Here is a 21943-nt window from a genome sequence, read left to right on the forward strand (position 1 = left end):
ACATAAGTTCAAAAGGACTTAGGAAGGTAGGAGCCTGGGGAAGTGCCCTGAGCTTGGCTGAGGCTAAGGGCAAAAGTTGAGGCCAAGGTTGGTGTAGTTCTAAAGTGAGTTTGCAAGGTGTGTCTTTATGAGACCATTTGCCTTTTTTACTTTTCCAGAGGACTGTGGATGGTATGGGATGTGTAGGTGCCAGGTGATGTGTAAGCTCAAGGATACCAGTTGAGTGATCTAAGAAATAAAGGTGGGACCATTATCTGACTGAATACTCTGAGGTAGACCAAACCTTGGAATGATTTCTTGTAATATGACTTTGGTTAACTACATCAGCAGTTTCCCTGGTTGTGGGAAAGGCTTCTATCCATCCTGAAAAGGTACAAACAAAGGTGAGAAGATATTTGAGAGTCTTGTGGTGGGGCATGTGTATAAAATATATCTGCCAGTCCTGACCAAGAGTGTGTCCTTGAAACAAATGGGTAGGAAAGGAAGAGAGTGCCATAAATCTCTGAGGAGAGGTCCTGGCACAGAGATCCCAGGTGTGAGTAATCTTAAGAATGATAGCTTTTAGAAAAGGGTGTGTGACTGTTGGGGCTAAGAGTTTGTATAGGGCCTGTGATCCTATATGAAAACAGTTATGTAAATTAGTGATGATGTCTAAGGCCTGTTTATGTGGGAGAACAAGTTTAGATCCCTGACAAATCCATCCCTGAGTGTTGTGTGTGTAACCTGGTTTATGAAGTAGCTGTAACTGCTCTGGTGAATGATTGGGCTGAGGTAGACACTTTGGGACTAACGGGAGAAGATGAGAAGGGCAGGACCTTGTGCAGCTAACTTGGCTTGTGAGTCTGCAAAGGCATTGCCTTGAGCAATAGGATCTGTAGAGCTTTGGTGTCCTCTGCAATGAGTAACTGCTGCCTGCTTTGGAAGTTAGGCTGCCTCTAGAAGTTTAAGGATAAGGGGTGCATTAATGATGGGGGTTCTGTGAGTGGTAATAAAACCCTGTTCTTGCCAGATAGAGGTATAAGAGTGTAGAATGCTAAATGTATATTTTGAGTCAGTGTATATTTATAATCTTATCTTTTGCTAGTATAAGAGCCCTTGTAAGGGCAATAAGTTCTGCCCTCTGTGACGAGGTGCCAGGTGGCAGTGGATTTGCCTCTATAACATTTAACTGGTTAACTATTGTGTATCCTGCCTTCTTTTGGTTGTCTGTGATTGTTGAACTGCCATCTATGAACCATGTGTCAAAGGCCAAGGAGAGAGGTGTGCTACTGATGTGAGGGAATGGGGTGGGAGTCATCTGTAGGAACTCAATACAGTCATGGTGAGGATGGCCCTCTGAGGTGGGAAGTAAGGTGGCTATCTTAAGAGGACCACTAGTTGCAGTAGAGATGCAAGGGTCTTGACAGAGAGCTAAGTGTACCTGTTGAAGGCGAGAAGGGGTCATTAGGGCAGGCAGCACCTTATGTGAGATAAGGTCACGTAGGTGATGAGGTGAGTGTACTGTAATAGATTGCCCTAATGTAAATTTTTTAGCTTCCTGTGTCAGGAGGGCTGCAGCTGCAAGAGCTCGGAGACAAGAAGCACATCCTTTTATTGTGTGATCTAACTGTTTTGACAAGTAAGCTACTGCTTGAAAAGAAGGACGCTTTTTGTGTCCTAGTACACCTATTGCGTTGTGGCTCTGACAAGTAGTGTACAGGATGAAAGGTTGGGTGGGATCAGGAAGGGTAAGAGCTGGAGCTTTTAGGAGAGCCTCTTTTAATTTTTGAAAGGAGACATGTATGAGCCTAGTAGGGTCCAGGGGCTCTGATAAGGGACCCTTAGCAGCCTTGTAGAGGGGTTGAGCTAGGGCTGCAAAGATAGGATTCCAGAGATGACAGAAATTAGCTAAACCTAGGAAAGATGTAACCTGCTGTTTAGTTGTGGGCACCTGGAGATCATGAAGAATTGCCTTACGATCTGAGGTGATGGAGTGAGTGGTGGAGGTGAGAGCAAGATCTAGGTATTTGACTTTTGGGGAGGCTATCTGGGCTTTAGTAGGAAAGACCCTGTATCCACGCCTGGCAAAGAAATTAAGAAGACTGGCTGAATGGTGTATGGCTAACATATGGGATGGAGAACATAATAGAAGGTCGTCTATGTATTGAAGGAGAACACTAGGTTTGAGATCAAATTCTGTGAGGTCAGTAGCAAGAGCTTGACTAAAGAAGTGGAGACTATCTCTGAACCCTTGGGGAAGCACCATCCAAGTAAGTACATGTTGAGACCTGAGAGTGTCTGGGTCAGTCCATGTGAACGCAAAGAGGTTCTGGCAATCAGGGTGTAGGGGGATAGTGAAGAAGGCATCTTTAAGATCTATAAATGTAAAGTGAGTGGTGGAGGGAGAGGTATGAGAGAACATGGTATAGGGATTTGGCATGACTGGGTGAGTCAGGGTAATAGCACTATTAATTGCCCTAAGGTCCTGTACCAGGCAATAGGACCCATCAAGCTTGAGAACAGGAAGAATGGGAGTATTGTGGGGTGAATGGGTAGGTTTAAGAAAATCGTTGTCTAAAAGCCACTTAATTATGGGTTTAAGCCCCCTTAAATACTGGGGAGGTATGGGGTATTGGGGAATGCAGGGAAAAATTGAGGGACCCCTGAGGTGAATTAAAACAGGCATGTCATGTGTAGCCAGAGTGGGATTAGATGTGTCCCAAACCATGGGGTCAACCAGAGAAGGAAGAAGGGAAAGGAATGGCTTTGTGACACATTTTGAGGCTGTTTAGAGGATTAGGGCTGTGGGGAGAGAGAAAGTGAAGGAAAAATTAAGCTTTTGAAGAAGGTCTCTACCTAAAAGGGGTGTGGGACATGTTGGGATTACTCGGAAGCTATGGGTAAAGAAAAGAGTCTGGAATCTACATGGGACAGGCCCAGTCTGCAAAGATGCCCACAACAGAAATCAAGGACTTACTACAAGGTCCTGAAAATTCATGAAGTACACTGTAAGTCACCCCCATGTCTCACTGGAGGTCTCAGTGATACTCGGGGCTCTGACAAGTTTACCGGAGTAGGGGCTGTGAGCCCCAAGCCCCGTCAGTCTTCTGCAGCAAGTCCGAGCAGGTCAGTCAGCGAAGAATCTGGCATTGACGAACTCTCCTGTAAGGGCGAGGGATTAGAGGATGGCTTACCCACTCACTGGAGGCTAGGACAGTCACTCTTCCAATGCCCTTTAAGGTTGCAGTATGGCCAGGGTCCTAGAGGGATGCCAGGTTTAGGGCAATCTTTTGCCAAGTGTCCTTGTTTGCTGCATTTGAAGCATGGTCCGGGCGAGACTTGGACAACCACACCTTGTTGTGGATTTCTTGTCTTGGGAGCTCTGAGTGCCACTGCTAAAAGGTCAGACTGATATTTAGCAAACTTTAATTTTTGAATTTGCTTCTCCTCTTTTTGAACCTTATCTCTGTTGTTGAAGATACGGAAAGCTAATTTAAGTAGATCCCCTTGTGGAGTCTGAGGGACATGTTCAACCTTTTGTAATTTTGCATGAATATCAGGAGCAGATTGGGAAATAAAATAAGAGTTAACAACAATCATCCCTTCATGAGGTCTGGGTTTACATTAGTATAGTTATGTAAGGTTTCCCGAAGCCGATTTAGGAACACAGCCGGGTTTTCATTAGCCTCCTGGACCTGTTCTAAAAGCTTGTTATAGTTAGTATGTTTGTGAGCAATATTATTAAGGCCCACAATCAGACACTCAATCATCTTATGTAATTTTGTTGAACCTTGTCCATTCTGATATTTCCAGTTAGGATCTTGTTCTGGCACAGCTACAGGCCCAGGGTCTGATCAGCGGTGTTTGCCTTATGCCTGCAGTCTGCTTCTTCGTGAGCTGCTTGCCACAGCTGATTTCACTCTTGTGAGCTGAGAGTGGTATTTAGAACCACATAAACATCCTTAAAATGTAAATCATAACAATTATTAATAAATTCAAATTGCCTGATATAATTCTGTGGGTCAACAGAGAAGATACCTAATTTATGCGTAGTCTGGGGTAAATCAGAAAAGGAGAAAGACACATATATATTTACCAGTCCCTCAGGGCCAGCTTGCTCCCGAAGTGGTAGCAGAGCCTGAGGAGAAGATTTAGGAGTAGAGGGCCATTGGGCAGCCATCCATCCAGTAGATGCATGTGAGCAATCATCTCTAGAGCGGCTACAGAGCAGCTGCCAGTCACCCTAGGACAAGGAAACAGGCAGAGGGCCTCTCACTGTGTGCTTTGCAGTGAGAAAATTGCTGTCAGCAGCACAATGAAGCATCATGTGCACCACAACAGGGTGGCTGTTCACAAGAGGAGCCACAAAGGGGTGCCCATTGAACGTGAGATCTGTCCCAAGATGGAGGCACCCTGTCACGTGGCGGAGGGTTGTAACATGGCAACCTTTCCCTGCACAAGCCAAAACAATCGTGCGGTTGCCAGAAGGGCACAACAACCGAGATTGGGTATGGTGGGTGGGCGGCCAGAATGCTGTAGAGGTCAGAGAATTATCAGGAAAATGAGTTGGAGACTTTGAGGAAGCGCTAACAGAGTGGTTAGAGTTGCTGGGAGTTGTGGGTCCAGGGAGACAAAGAGGAAAATGGTCACACGTGGAAGGCAATTGAGGCGCAGAGGGACCAGGACTGCTGAGAGAATCAGAGATTGGGGGAGGGGAGGGCAGAACCATGGCAGGAGGTAACGGAGAGGAATGAGTTTGGGGGTAGGCAGACAGTGGCCAAGGAAAGACCAGAGGAACATCGTTGAGCATATCCTGACAGGAGAAAAAAAACAGTTTGGGTCGTGGCAGAGCTAGCTTAAAGTATTTGGGTGGGAGCACAGGACCCAATGAGAGATGGGCATGTTCTCACAATCAGGAAGGCCTTGAAGTATGAGAGTTCTATCAACCTGTCATTGGCCTGGCAAAAATCATAGAGGTTTTTGAGAATGCAGGGGTCAAATGTTCCTTCCCCGGGCCAACGATCCCTGCTAAGTGGATAGGTTGGCCAGACCTTCTGGCTGTAAAAAGTTAATCGCCTAGTTTTTATGGTGCTTTTAATCTTAAGAGTATGTAAATTGGAAATTAGGCATTGTAGAGGTATCTTTTGGGAGTTAGAGAACACATTTCCCATAACTCATTCAGGCAAGAAAGAAGCTGTGGTCCAGAGGCAAACTGTCACTTGTTCTGTGGCACCACATGGCAGGTAAGATTCCAAAACTTGTATATTCCTGTCATCAGTGAGAGATGTACAAGTGGAATCCATGTGGGGTCAGTAACAGTTGTGCCCATGAGAGTCTGAAGCTCTAAAGGGAAGTGAGGGCCCCCCAGTGTGGGTGGTCCAAAAGCTCTGCCTTGGGCTATCTGAACCCAAAGGACAGGAGATTTGTGGACACAGGCTTGCCCAGAAAGACCCTTCCCTGGGCTGTCCTAAGGACATGGAAGCATCACAGACCCACGCCAACAGGGGAGAAAACTCACCTGGGGTGGAACCCAGCACCAAGGATTCTCCGGAGAGTGCTCACCTGAAATTAATTGGCAGGTGTTAAGTGCGGGTGGATGGTGACAGGTTAAGATCCGGGAGAGAAGAGCGGCAGCATTTAATCCAGTTCTCGAATAGGCTGGTGACTCAACCGGGTGTGTCTCAGGAGTCAATTGCCTGCCAATTGATTCATGGCACCAAATGATAGGATGATTTCCAAAAGATGAGAAGTATAAAACAAAGGAGGCCTTTATTCTGAGAACACAGAGAGAGAGAACCAGCACCCCCGACCGCTTGAGTCTGGCTTTCTCTCTGGCAGATACTTGGCACTAGGGGTATGTAAGTAGCCTGGGTTTGGGGTGGAACTTAAGGGAGCATCAGGGATGCATGGGTAGACCATTGGTTCTAGGTTTGGCACCATAGGTAAATTTCCAGGGGTGGGGAAGTTGACCTCAGAGGTAAATTCCTAGGGGTGGGGGAGATAGGAGCTTCCTGGTTCCAGCTGAGGCTTTTCTGGCTACAGAGTCCTGTCTGGGCCAAAACCCTTTCACATAGCACCTAAATACCCAGGAGCATTCAGAAAAGCCTTTCTCTTGAAATTTATTTTCTAATGTTTTGACTTGAAGTGTGAGAAGGTTTTAGTTTTCCAGGGAGAAATGAAAAGAAAGTGATACCTAAGCAAAAATCAAGAAGAACAATGCTCAAGAAGAATAAAAACAGCTTGATGTTTTCCAGACACTTAAAGAAGTTCATTCAGAAAGACCAAGTAAGTTATACATGTTTTGCAGTACCTAGAGACTGGAGATATATATATATATATATATATATATATATATATATATATATATATCAGAATGCTGAATATACTAGCATCTGCAAGCTATTTTAAGACACATGAACTTCTAGATTGAGAGTAATACAAAAATTATTGAATGATTTTTAATGAAAGTGATACAAATAGATTTCATTTTAGATAAACTATCCTGGTTACTAGTGTAGAATACACTTTTAAGTCTTCAAAAAAACATGGAGATAAAAACACTTTAGTACTATCTGGGCATGGTGCCTGGATCAGTTAGGATTTAGTCAATGACCCATATTTGCTCTGTACCAAGCAATTTCCAAACTCTCAGAGGATTTAGTGATTATGTCATGGAAAGGCCTGTTACACTACCTCTCATCCTTAGCATGATGGGCTACCTTGCCTTGCCTGGGGTGGCTTGTTCCAGAATGCTGCCTGCTACCAACTACTGCAGCATTAACTGTGCTCTAGTGCTAAACATAGCCTGATCAGACACATAGTTGCTCTTATTTCAGCATCTCTTCTTGATGCAGGCAAAGCCTGGAAGCATCAAATTTAACCTTTAACTCAAAGCTGCCTTTGGAGAGCTGGGTAGAAATGAACTTGAAGTATGTGTTGACTATTTAATTTGCCAAACAATGGTACCTCAGTTCACAAACTTGATTCTTTTGAAGATTCTGATCACAAACAGAGTTTAACAAGAATGAAGTCTAATTCATTGGTTAAGTTCAGTATTGAACTAATGAGAAATTTTGATTCATTTCTCATCAGTTTCATTTATGATCCAAATCATAGAGTGAACTGAATTCATGAATGGAGGCACCACTATTTATGAAGATCTGATATGGAGGATGGAGTACTGAATCATATTTGTAGAATTGGTACACTTGTAACTGAACAATCACCTGTAATGAAATCAGTTATAGAATGTAGAATGAGAGAAAAAATTGGGGGCAACAACATTTAAAATATATTTTTAAAAAAAGACTGAAGTTTTCAAAGAAAGTAAAGAAAAGAAAGATACTTAGAAGGCTTATGAGAAAATTCTAAGAGAAAATGTGTTGGCTTTGTGATACTGGTGTTGGAATCCAGGGATTGTAACACACATTGGAAAGCATTACCCAAATCACCACCCAGAAGAGATTCTTGTTTCAAAAGTAAGAGCAGAGTATTCTAAGATGTGAAATTCTGCTGAGACTTTGAGGGAAATAAAGGTTTAAAGATTAGACCCCTAGTTTTGTTCAGGAAAATTTGCTGGATAGATAACAGCAGCTACAGAGGCTCCCTGAGACAGTCAACATAGATTTCAAAATAATACAGCATGGGGAGTCCTGAACAGAGGGACATGAATATTCTCAATCCAGAAAGAAAATAAAATGAGAAGAACCAATGAAACATACAGTCCCGGTGCTATTATTGGAAATAGCTAAAGGCTCAGTGCCCCCACTGCAGCACCCATGCTCGAGAAGCTGTGACTTACAGAGCTGCCCAAAATCCCACCACTTCAAAACAATGGAAACAAAGTCACACTGAGGTTGGGGGGTCAGTGAACCGAATGGAGAGCTGAGCTGGTGGGAACCTGCATTGACCTGTGGTCAGCGCCGGACCACAGAAAAAGGTGCTCCAATAGATGACATTCTGCAACCAGGCAGACTGGCAAGAACAAGGAGTAGCAGTGACTTTAGTCAGTTGCTCCCTTCTCAAATGGGATTGGTAGGGTGTACTTGGCCTGGATCATGCCCCAGGCTGGGATCCAATAGGTTATCCCAAACCAATTCCCTACACCAGGTGGGGTACACTAAGCAGTGAAGGCTTCAACAGATTGACTGACCCGGAGGGGAGAGACCAGCATATGCTGCACCTGTGCACTTCAGAAGAAGAATTTAAGCAGCAAGGAAAGAAACTGGGGCCTTCTATATACACCTGTATGGAAGAAATTTAAAAAAAAAGAGAAGAGGAAGCAACAAGGAAAAGTCCCCAGCCCTAAATACAAAGGAGACTGAGGACAGCAAACATTCAATATCAGGCACTGCACCACTGGACATAAAGAGATGTCTTTGGGACCTCATAGATGAGTTCAAAAGTGAAATATTTAACCAAGTAAAGTAAGATATAAATAGATTAATAAAAAATGCTAAGCACCTCTCAAGAAAACACAGATGGAAAAATAGAGAAACACAAAAAAGGGGGAGAATTGTTTGATGAAGAATATAAAGAAAACAGAGTACATGAAGCAGGTTCAAAGAGATTATCAGGAAATTAAAATTTCCATTGAAAGCTGGCAAAACTGCTTGAAAGAAACTAAGGATAGATTATCCAAACTGGAGGACAGGATTGCAGTGTGGGATCATGAAAGGAAAAATTTCTTAAAAGTAACAAAGAAACAAGTAGTGACAATACAAAAGCTAGAGGAGGATAAGAGGATCTATAACTTAAGAATAAAGAATGTGAATGAAGAAGCAGGGGTAAAACAAAGGAACTACAAAGGCCATTCACAGAAATAATTAGGGAAAACTTCCCAAACATAGGAAAAGGAAATGATATTCAGATGTGTGAGGCATACAGAACTCCAGCCACCTACAACCAAAACAGAACTACACCCAGGTATAAAATAATCAAGGTCCCAGAAATCCAATATAAAAACAGAATATTAAAAGCTGTCAGAGACAAGAAACAGATTACTTACAAGGGAAAGCTCATCAGAATTATGGAAGACCTCTCAACACAAACCATCAAATCAAGAAGAGCCTGGAGTGAAGTATTCCAAGCCCTGAAAGAAAATAACTTCCATCCCAGATTGATGTACCCTGCAAAACTATCTCTAGAAATTAAGGGAGAAACAAGATGCTTCCAAGACAAAAAAGAACTGGGGGAATTTGTGACCACCAATCCAATTCTACAGAGAATATTGCAGGACATTCTACATAGAGAGAAAAGTAACAGGATTCCAGGAACAGCAGCAGGGAGGCCTCAATGAATGAAGCAGAAAGTGAAATGAAGACAAACAGACAACTAATGATGGAAAAACAGCACAACAGAAATGAGGCAGAGAAGATTGGCTATAATCTCTAATACAGACCTTGATAGACTAAATTTAAAAAAAAAAATAGAGAATCACAGGCAGACTAGATCAGAAAGTAGGGTCCACCGAGATGCTCTTTATAGGAAATATAATTAACCTGAAAAAGGGTATATGGACTGAAAATCAAATATGAGGAAACAATGCTCTATGTGACAGGAAACCAGAGATTAATAAAGGGAACTAGACTAGTATTTGAGGATAGGTAGGAAAGACAGGCTTTACTAAGTAAAGGAATACAACTAGAGATCAAGTTTAGGAGGGAGAAGGTTTGGAACCACTTAGGTAAATAGCAGGTTCCCCTCCCAATTTAAAACCCAAGGTGTTGGTGAGACCCCAAAATGCACAGTGCACCCTGGGGGAGTGAAAAGGGAGGAACAGTGTTTAAAAAGACAGTAGATATATTGTTAATAGTGTATCAGGAATCAAAACCCATATTACTTGCACCACTCTGCTTAAATAGAACTTATTGTGTCCAAGTTTGTCTACATGCACTAGATCTGAGGGCACCAAGAGCTATTCCAAAATTATCAAGATATAGCACAGTAATCATCTTTAATTTCCTATTAACTTAATCTGGAGCCCTGTATAACTTATACTGAAATACCATGACTGATCTTTTAAATCTGGTTTGTTTGATTGATGTTTGTTATCAACAGATTTTATGCAAAACTGTTATAATTGATAGTATCAAATCTGAGAGTATAGAAAACTATACTGAAAATGTCAAGATTCACTATGATACTCATTGGTATTGGCTTGATTACTACCTGTTTTTGCAGTTTTACACTATCTACAAAGTTGTGTTTCTATCAATACTGTTATGTACTGATATATTCGATTATACTATATCTGATGATATAGCCAGTTCTATTGAAGATAACAAGAGACAACACAGTAACTATGGTAGAACTCCTTGTACAGAGATTTTATATGTCTTTTTCATTTTATGGAGCTATACGAATGTGTTTTGTTCTGTCCTGCTTTGTTTTGTTTCCCCCTCTAATATAGAAAAGATAGAAATACATGTTAAGACTCATGCATGCATAGGACCTATAAAGAGTTTAGGAGAACTGATCTTACAACAGATGATGAAATGAACAAACACTTTGAAGGAAAGAAGACACTACAGTACCCAGTGCTTACCCTGTAGTGTCATGATGTGAAATCCAGCAATAGTATTATTCTTTGTCCAGAGTGATTTTAGTCTGCTTTGGTTTGTTTAATCTCAACATAAAATGAAGATATGGATAACTGTATGTATGTTACAGTGTATGGGGTTGATAACCATATTGCTAAGTTTTGGTTGGATAGTTGAATAGAACTATTTGCAATCTTACTGTTTGAATTCCCACTTAAATGTTCCACTTTTGTTTCTTGAACAATTATTTGTAAGAGGATAATATGTAAACACCAACTAGTGAATTATTACTGTTTATTTTTTCTTTGAAAGTATATATTATATCTATTTACTGTTTTGTTTAGTCTTTCTTTAAATAAAAAAAAAAAGATTAGACACCTAATTTAAGTACATAAATTTCAGCAAGAGAACTTTGTAAGATAAGTTTTTTTGGATAATAAGGAGTCAGCAAAACATATTGTGGTAGGTTGAAGGATTGTTATGGGCCTCTCAAAAGATTGTGAAGTGGAAGAAACAGAAAATGCAGGTTACAAATTGAGAATAAGAAAGATTTTCTTTTTATCTTATATTGTATATTGCATGTTTTAAATTGCAGAGACTTAAGTCACTTTAAATATTTGCCCAGGAAAAAAAAAGAATATCTGACAAGTAACCATCTAGCTACTTTGAGTAATAACTGATTTGTTCATTCTAAATATCTATATTTTAAAAGGAAGAGAGTGCTCAGATTAAATTATGAAGTGGAGATATCAGTTGAAAGTTTGAAATATCTGATATTTTCCAGGTCTACAATATCTATGGTGACCAAAAAGCCAGGTATCTCAGTAAAAAGAAATTTTAGTTTCCTGCCCAATTCATTTATATATTCTAAATTGACCTAAGAAAACTCTTGAATTTTTGTAGACTAAAACACTGAATAGAAATAGAATAACTATAGAACATGTCTGCAAATGTTCAAAGACATAGATTTAGAAAATGGAAGAATTTTCAGCAGAATGGAAGTAAGGGGGATAAAAAGGATACAGCTATATTTATTTTGCTGCTAATGTGAAGCAATTCTTTGCAAACAGTATCTCCACTTTGTGGGAGACAACTCCAGTGACTCCTTTTGAATCCAAAACAATGGCTGTGCCTTTGATTACTTGGCGACTCATTTCCTTATATTGATATGTAAAAGGCTGGCTAGGGTATTTCCTTCTGTCTTCAATTGGCTCTGAGCATTATAAATAAGGCTAGCTAATGTGCAAAGTCTATAGCCATCAGACAGTCCTGTTTCCTCATATAGTTTTCTCCACAATACAGGATTGAGCATGCGGGATGTTAGAGCAAATAGCTCTGGGAATGTCAACTGGGTAGCAGCCTCAAGATAAGAGGCTAGGACTCCCCAGGGCACAACAGTTTGCATATCAGAAACTGAAGCCATAGCCCCCCCAAAATAATTCCACTGCTACCTTAATTAGGTTATGTAAATTGATCCTTGGGGCATATTTTTATCTCTGCAAATTACAGAGAGGACATTCTTACACTTGGCCAGCCAGCTCAAGTTACTCAGTAATCTCTGGCATCCTCATTATCATTCATCACTGAGCCACCTCCCTTTTTCACAAGCTAATAAATGTTGGAAGAGGCCTTCAATGGAGGCCTTTGTCTGCATGTCCTCATGAGGATTGGTTTTAGGATCCCTTGGCTGCCCTTAACTTGGAACAAGTCTTGGTGTCTTTCCTCTCACCATGGGTTGCATTGGTGGAGGTAGATTGGAATTAATTTGCTAGGATTCCAATAATGTCTCAATGGGATTACAAATATAATTTTGGATTGTGAGGAAAAACTAGAAAGAGGATTACAGTACTTGGATGATTGAATTCGATATTTGGGTTTATAATACATTGATGTTGTGCCACTTAATATGTAGGGATAGGACTAAAGAACAATTCATTTGTGGTAATCTGTAGAATTGCTGTATTTTAATTATTTTGTAACCAAAAGATGCTTAAAATGAACTACAATACAGTGCTACTGTTAATAAATTGTTCCAAAAAATCTTTAGGATAATCCATGGACTAAACTGTTCTAAAGTGTTATAAATCTAAACTATTGTAAATCACCTCATTAATCTTCATAATAAATCTGTGAATTTAATATTATGAATCTCTTCTTTGTACTTCATTGGAAAGTGACTGTGTTGATTATATAAATGCCAGATTTTGTACTGAATATGGACATTTTTCAATTTGATAAGATACACGGCCTTCATGTCCTTTAAATTTTTCTCCTTAAGTAGACTTTATAAACTAAAAATCCTTTTCCTTGTTTAATTATTAGTTATAGGGGCTGGGGATTTAGCTCAGCGGCATAAGCACCTGCCTTGCAAGCAGGCGGTCGTGAGTTTGATCCCTGGTACCGATAAAAATAAAAAAGACAAATTTAAAAAAAGTATTAGTTATAATAAATATTGAAATATTGTAAGGAATTCCACTACCAATAAATTTCTGAAGGCATCAGTCATGAACCAAACAGTTAACATTTTGCTTTGTACTACCTAAGTTGAAATTAATTCTTGAACCCCTAGAAAGAACACTGCAAGCAATCCCTTTTCTAATGATATTTAGTTTGCACTAGGTAGTTTGAATGGCATTCCAGTGAGAAATGGTTATTTGTAATAGATGATCTTCTTTGCTTAGTATTTTCAAACTGTATAATCAATACCAGTGTGACACAAATATAATTACATAATTTATTAATAGATAAATAATAAAAATATAGAAGTATATACTATAATTCTCCATATTTATGCATCATACATCATATTTTATATCGTATATGATATTTTGATTATTTTTATGTGAATATATATATATATATATATATATATATATATATATATAGAGAGAGAGAGAGAGAGAGAGAGAGAGAGAGAATCTGCCAAAAAATGTATGCATCAGGAAAAAAATTTGTATATTTTAATACTAAATTTATTAAGACATCATGAGATCAATACAAGTTACCTTTGGTCTCTACAATTATAAGAAGTGCTCTAAGTCCTGGCCATTAGCTTCCAGACATTTATTAGAGCAGTCATATCCTGAAGTGTGTATACATTTATTTTGCTGATAGTTTACATATGTATGTGTATTAACAGGTTAGCACTTTACTCATTGATCAGATATTCATCTATGTTTTTTTGAAGAAATGTAAGTTAGTTGTTTTGTTTATACTGGTTACTGTGTACACATAAAATAGCAGATTTTTTCTATGCATTTGATGTGTAATTATTGTCAATAGTTAAACCATAGCAAATAATTAATGATCAGCATATAATAAGGAAATGAACAGGTACCCTTTGCAAATGCTTTCACAGAGTGAAGGTTTTTGAATGATATTATTCAACAACTCCTAAATGAATTTTTATATTTAATACTATACATCATTTGTTAGTACGTTGCATTACAAAGAAGCATGCTCTAGATTTGTGAGCTATGGAGAGTTAACATTTAAGTATATGATCGGCCTTTCCTTCGGGAAAATGAAGATTAACAAAGTACATGGTATGACCCTAACATTTTAAGTAATTTGTCTCATATGTGTAATCTGACACTTTTGTTTGTCAAATTAAGAAGTATTTCTCCATTTGAATAGTAAAACTGCAGATGTAAGAGTAGTTGATCAACCTTGGTGATGCAGGAAGAGAGAGCATTTGTGCTTTGAAGCTTCATACATCACTTTCTCCAATTTCCTGGGAAAATTCATTCTCTTCTCCCTGTGAGCATGCAACTTCCCTTGTCAATGGGAACTGCAATTCCATGACAAGAGGAAAACAGGCTTAGCTAAAATTAATTAACAGGCTCTTTGGGGTCTCAATTTAACACCCTGTTCATTAGCAATCAAAGTCTTATATGTGTCTCACTTTATTCTTCACCTGATTTTGTTAAGGAAAGAATAGAAGGTGAGTTTAGAAAGATGGAGTTGTGATTTAGCCCTTTTAAAAGACAATGAATATTTTAACTCAGTAGCAGGAACTTCAGCAGGCTTTCCTAGCAATGTAATAGAATATAATCATGGGAAACGTGTCATTTTGTACTACATTTTCTTTTCCTAAGGTTCACAAATAATCTATCATATATCTAATATATATATATATATATATATATATATATATATATGAATATGAAAGTAAAACCAAATTCTAAAGGGAAGAGATGTTCATTCTAAATCACTAATAAATAATTTTACTTCTATTTTTTAGTGGAAGTTTTATCATTCAGTCCCAGATTTAAGAAAGTGTTTGTATTTTTCTTATTGAGGTGGTATTCTACAGTTTCAAAGCCTGAGTGCTACCGTCAACTAAGATAGCTGATATTGCTGCTTGCTAATTTTATGTTGCACAGTAGTTTTATTTTCCTTGTATCTAATTTCCTCATCTGTAAGATGGTGATACCAATGACAATTATACTGAAAAGTAAGTACATGATGTTTTAAATACATTAATACATTTAAATCCTTAGAACAATACTGATAATGGAATAAATACTTCATAAGGTATAATTCTGAAAAATTTTAATATATATACAAAGCATACTGTAAATAAGGATGTTTACATGTTGTAGAACAATAAAAGAAAGTAAATAGGTTTCCATGTAAATAAGCTTTAGTCTTAAAATTGTGCAGCTAGGTAGATCTTCTCTGGAAATTTTACCTTGTCTCATAATGTGTGTGGCAGGCTTTGTCACTTAGTAACTCTAAAGATCAAGCTCTTAATATTTTAACCAAAAGTATACATATTTATTTTTTACATACTGTGTTATATTGTCAAACAACTAAAATTCATCTAAGCCATGTGCACTGAGGACAATAAAGATTTCAATTATGTGTTATAATCTGTGTCATATCCCAGAAGACTTGTCTTTGGTCTTGAGTAAAATTTCATTAGAAATGTTTTAACCAAGGTGGGTGAGAAGGAAATGTCATTGAACCTGGATTTGTACTGTTTTGTTTCACAGTTGTCTTACCAGCAACTTCAGCCTTTCTCCCACAAAAAATGTCCTCCTGTTGAAATTAAGACTTCCTTGGTGGATGTATCCTTTCCACTGCACAGAAAAGAGATGTGAAGAGCAATGAGGAATTTGGTGGTACAACCTACAGGTTTACCTTTTCAAAGGGTGGAATATGGGGACAGGTTTACTTACATGAGGTATAACAACACGTTTAAATGTTACTGTAAATAAAGTAGGATAAATATTTTATGTAGAATTTTATATAATTTATATAGTGAGATTCCTGGTTTACCCACAGTATTACTCAAAACAATGCTACAGCTCAAAAATATGAGTTCTTTAGAAGTGTGTTACTAATGACACATTTAATTTTAAGTTTTGGAAGAAATCATAAAAGTTGTATGTGATCCACTGAAATTGGCAAGTTTTAATTGTCCACTTGCTGGGTTTTTTTTGTTTGTTTGCTGCCAGTGGCTTCAGACTCAAATAAATGGCCCATTCTTTGAAAGTATGTAGAGTCTGTGACATAGATATATATTTTTTCATACACGCATAAATATGTTTTCTTTGCCTTAATTCTTGGTTGCCCCCCCCCCCCCATGATTCATGTTGCTTTTCTTAAACCATCTGTAACCTTGTTTTGGTTGGAATAAAATATTTTTAAACATTAGCCAATCAAAACCAAGCACAACTAGCATAACTCTGGTGGAAGTCGAAGGCACTGGAACGGAGATGGGCGTGACTGCAGCAGTGTGACAGAGCTTAGCACAATTTCCTGAAGTTTTGAAATGTCAAGGATGAAGCAATTACTTATTAAACTAGGGATCGCATGACACAATTAATGAAGTTTACAGACTCCAAGAGATACAGAGATCAAAAACATTCCATGAAGAAAACGTGAAACAAAAATAAAATTGACATCAATACCTGAATCATTGTTTTCTCCAAAAACATCAACTTCCTAGAAATAAATCAATCTTACACCTAAAAGATTGAAAAGGAACTATAATAAAATGAAAATAGAAGTTGAAAGTAGTAGAAAACATAACAAATTCACAAATATGTACAAAAACATACTCAGTAACATCCAATAAATCAAAGAAAATTCACAAAGAACCTAGAAAGTATTTAAGGATGGTCAATGAACATACAACATTCTAAAATTACAAGATAAATGTAATGTGCTCAGGGAGAAAGTTATAATTTTAATTCATAATTTATAAATTTAAATGTATAAAAGAATAATACTCCTAAATTAATAACTTAGTGTTATATCCTGAGAAAGAAAATAAAGCAAACACATTTAAACTTAGCAAAAGGAAGGAAATAATTAAATTAGAAAGAAAATTCATGAAATACAAGGATGGCTCAACATAAGGAAAAAAATCACTCTATGTCATACCTGAAACACAAAAGTAGACCAAACAGGAAAAGAGAAAATAAGAACAAACATGACAAGAAAACGAACATCTCAATAGATAAAAATAAGGCATTTAATAAAATCAACATGTAAATGAATTTACTTGGGCCCTTAGCTTACACCATACACAAGTGTCAACACCACAGGGATCAACATCCTTAATATAAGAACTAAAATTATAAAACACTTAAAAGAAATATAGGGGTAAATCTTCAGGATCCTGAATTTGATAATGAATGCTCATGTATAACAACAGAACATGAACAATGGAAGAAGAAACAAGATAAACTGTACTTTATCAAAATTAAAAATTTTCTATATAAATGAATATTATCAAGTAATTTAAAAGATCACCTACAAAAAAAAAAAGGAAAATTTTGTAAATGTTGAGTGTGGTGTAGATTTAATTTCCACATTATATAGTAGCCCTGTACCTCAACAACAGACAACAACAGACAATAACTAAAAGTGGTTAAAGGACTTGAATTAATATTTCTCCTAAGAATATATAGAAATAGCTAATAATCACATGAAATGATATTCAGTATCCTTAGGCATTACCAAAATGAAGATCAAAACCAAAATGAAGTGTCATGACTCACTTTCTATGAAGGTTATTATAAAAAGGAAGAAAATAAATATTCATGAAGATGTGAAGAACTTGAATTTTAAATATCTTGCTGGGGATAACATAAAACAGGGGTAGTAGTTAAGGGATCAATTTTCTTTTCTTCAAAGGCTAAAATTACAGAGTGGTGCAACATTTGCCTAGCATGGGAAACATCCTAGATTAGATCCCTAGCATTGAAAACAAAGCTGAATATACAGTTACCACATACATGCAAGGAAATGGCCCCCCAAAATTGACAAGACATATCCTTACATGCATGCTCATTGCATCATTATTCATAATCTATAGTTTAATAGTAGAAATTATCCAAGAGTGAGTCAATTAATACAAAAATATAAACACATATTTTCCAGCTAAAAGAAAGATTTGATATATACTGCAGAATAAATGGCTGAACCTTGAGAATCTTAGTTTAGCTAAGTGACTAAAACATTATGCTAAGTGAAAAAGATAAACACAACAGGAAAATACTGTATTTGTCACAGATATGAAATACCTCAGTATTATGCAAATTATTAAAGACAGAAAGTAGATGTCAAGTTACCAGAGATAGATGGTAGGTCAAATGGCAACATATTCCTTAGCATTTATAGACAAGGGTGATAAAAAAAGGTTTGGAAACTAAATGATGATAACAATAACAATGTGAATATAATTAAGGTCTCTATACTATTTATTGATTAAGATGATTAAAATGATGATATATCAATGTATCTATATTTATAGTTATTCATAATAGAAAATAATTGGCTCAGTATAGCTCTCAAGAGTAAAAACTACATTTAACCTAATATTTGAAGGAGAGGAAAGAAGGATTTGCAGAAAGTCAGTTTCCAGCAAAACTAGACTGCAGAAATACAACTAAGGCCAGCTGAGGCAAACATGTACCTGAATGTGGAGGAACAGCAGGGTAGAATGAAATAAGCAATGTGGGCCATTGAAGAAAAGAGGTACTATGTGACAAAAGGGCTTTATTTTTATGTGGAATTATAAAGCAAAATAAAAATGAATCTGGATTATTGTATAAAGAGAAATGTAACATCTAGCTTGCCCATTCTTTTAAAAGGACACACAGACCTGGTTAAAATAGATTAAAGAGGAAAGGTCAAAAAAAGCTCAAAGGAGAACAGGCAGGAGAGTTGCATAAAAATCAAGAAAAAAGACGGTGACACTCACCTCAAACTAATAAGAGTGGCTATTAGCAGTGATTAGATTGGGTGAATTTTGAATTTTGGCCAGAAAGATAGAGGTATTCTATATAAGCACAAAAACTATATGACAACACCAAACTTAGTTGTTTAACTGATTAAGGTGTTATTAACTGAAAGTTTAATGACTAGATACAGTGTGTGTGTGTGTGTGTGTGTGTGTGTGTGTGTGTGTGTTTTAGGTAGATATTAATTACAGTTTGGGGTTAAAAATTCTGGTGTGTGGTCAAGAGATCCAGACTGGAATGTACATTTGGGTGCATGAAGAAGGAATTTAAATTTGTGACACTAGGTAAACTTCCTAGAAGACAGAGTGTAGAGTAGAAAAAGAAGTCTTGGAATTGAGTCTTGAGCCTCAAAAGACATTCCAACATGTTACAAAAAAGGAGAAATTAACAACGAAGCCTGAGATGAAATGAAACTGAGGTAAGAAGTACTAAAGTTACTCTGGTTTTGAGAACACCAGGAGAAGTGAATGTTCAGGAAGAGAAAGGTTCCTTTATGAGCCTGTAATATAGAGTTCTGACGCTACCAGCAAGGCCAAACTGTCAGTTTTATTGACACTGAAATATATTTGTATATGCATAAACTTTGGTGGTGAATTAAATTAATAGTAGTATAAATAATTTCATTTTTTCTTGAAATAAGGCAAAAACACTTCATCTATTAGAATAAGGTCTATTAAAATTGGCTATGTGAATATTCTATTGAAGGGCAATATCTATTATGTCATTAAATAGAAAATATACTGTGATTTCACTGAGTAGCACAAAATAATATACAGCAGAAAACCGTGACTGTTAGAGGTTTTGGTAAAGTTTTTTTCTATTGTTTTCAGTTATTTTTTTCAATGTTTTATATATGATGCCAATATTAATGATGGACTTGAAAGTGAAAAATAAACAAAACACCTATGATTAGAACAGAGGAAATTGGAAGAATTTAAATTCTCAATTTTTAATTTAAACAACCCTTAGCTTTGGTCAAGGACAGTATCACATCCAAATGAGGTTTATCCTAGGCGTGATTATTGCTAATTTAAATAACTCCATAATATTACTTGAAAAATCATGTAGCTCAACGTTCTTTGAATATGTGACCTTAAGTACACATAATCAAGTAAGCCCGGTAATAATTTATATATGTTAATGAGGACATAATAGATTATTAAAAAGGAAAAGTGAGAAAATTTGAATACTTTATTGAAGAAGATAAATTTTACTATAAAGCTTCAATAACAACATTACATAACATAACAAAAAGAGGAACAGAACTCATTTCAGTGTGGTATACCTTGAAGCTATCTAAGCAGTAAAACCAAAATATTTATGTCGAGTCCTTAAATAGAAATTATTTAATGTTTAAAAGCAGATGATAGGGGCTGGGGATTTAGCTCAGCAGCATAAGCGCCTGCCTTGTAAGCAGGCAGTCATGAGTTTTATTCTTGGTACTGATAAAAAGAAAAAAAAAGACATTAAAAAAAAAAAGCACATGATAATAGCATCCTGATAGTAAAATATTGGTATTTTTTGAGTATTCATTAGTTTATACTTTTCAGGAAATGAATAAGAGTGAAATAGAATGAAAATCCTATCATGGTAAGGTGTACTTATAAAAATATTACAGTATAAAGATAAATTCTATTCTTTAACAGCAAAAATTCTTGTTGATATTAATTAAAATTTGTATTGGTAGTTGTGAAAGAAAAAGAAGAGTGTTTAGAAAATTTATCATGTGATCTCTGTGACTTTAAGAGCATTGGAAGTGCTGGGAAGCACTCTCTTAAAAGAACAAATCAAAGAGATCTCTTTAGGGAGGGAAGATCAGCTCTATTTTAAAAATAGCAGAACAATGAAGCATTTTTAGTGTCACAACCCCACTCTTCCTTTGGATAGCTTGGTTGCCTTTGTGCAAAGTAACAGGCTATAATCCATACTAGAACTGAGATCAACAAGGCATCCCTTTCATTTCTCACTGCCAAAACTTCTCACTAATAATAATTAACCATTCCTGGCTTCTATTCAAAAATTTAATAAATACTGGAGCCACTCTGGGCCTTAGCTGTATTTCTAGTTTTAGCTAATGAAAGATGCGATTCTGAATGAGGTTTATTAAACATATCTGTTTAGCAAAATGGCTACTTAATTGTCTCTTAATGAGTGACCACTATATATGTAATAGTTATGTGTAATTTATATGGTTTATATATGTACAATTTTATATATAGTTTATATAATATATGTGCACATATAAAATGTTGGTTTATGTAGAGAAATGATTATTCAGCAGATCACATTCTGTTTTATAAGTTTAATTGTATACCTGTCTTGGAAAAGTGTTTGGGCAGAACTTCGAGCAGTGTACTTGGTAGTACATTTTGCCTGGAAGAAGAAATGGCCAGATGTGAGACTGTGTACTGATTCACGGGCTGTAGCTAATGGTCTAGCTGGATGGTCAGGAGCTTGGAAGGAACATAATTGGAAAATTGGTGACAAAGATATTTGGGGAAGAGGTATGTGAATAGACCTCTCTATATGGGCAAAGGATATGAAAATATTTGTTTCCCATGTAAATGCTCACCAAAAGGTAACATCAGCAGAAGACAACTTTAATAATCAAGTGGATAAGATGACTCCTTCTCTGGACAGTGGCCAACCTCCTTCTTCAGCCACCCCAGGCATTGCCCAATGGGCCCATGAACAGAATGGCCATGGTGGCAGGGATGGAGGGTATGCATGGGCTCAGCAACATGGACTGCCACTGACCAAGGCTGATCTGGCTACAGGCACTGCTGAATGCCCAGCATGCCAGCAGCAGAGGTCAACACTGAGTCCCTGATATGGCAGCATTCCCCAAGGTGATCAACCTGCAACTTGATGGCAGGTTGATTATGTTGGAGCACTTCCATCATGGAAGGGACTGCACTTTGTCCTCACTGGCATAGATACCTATTCTGGATATGGCTTTGCCTTTGCTGCACGTAATGCTTCTGCCAAGACTACCAACCGTGGACTCACAGAATGCGTTATCCACCACCATGGAATCCCACATAGCATTGCCCCTGACCAAGAAACACATTTCACAGCTAAATAAGTGATACAGTGGGCATATGCTCATGGAATTCGCTGGTCCTACCATGTCCCTCACCATCCAGAAGCAGCTGGATTGATAGA

This window comes from Cavia porcellus, unplaced genomic scaffold (genome assembly GCF_034190915.1).
Source record: "Cavia porcellus strain 051 isolate PalLab524CR breed Dunkin Hartley unplaced genomic scaffold, mCavPor4.1 scaffold_4, whole genome shotgun sequence".
Classification (NCBI taxonomy): Eukaryota; Metazoa; Chordata; class Mammalia; order Rodentia; family Caviidae; genus Cavia; species Cavia porcellus.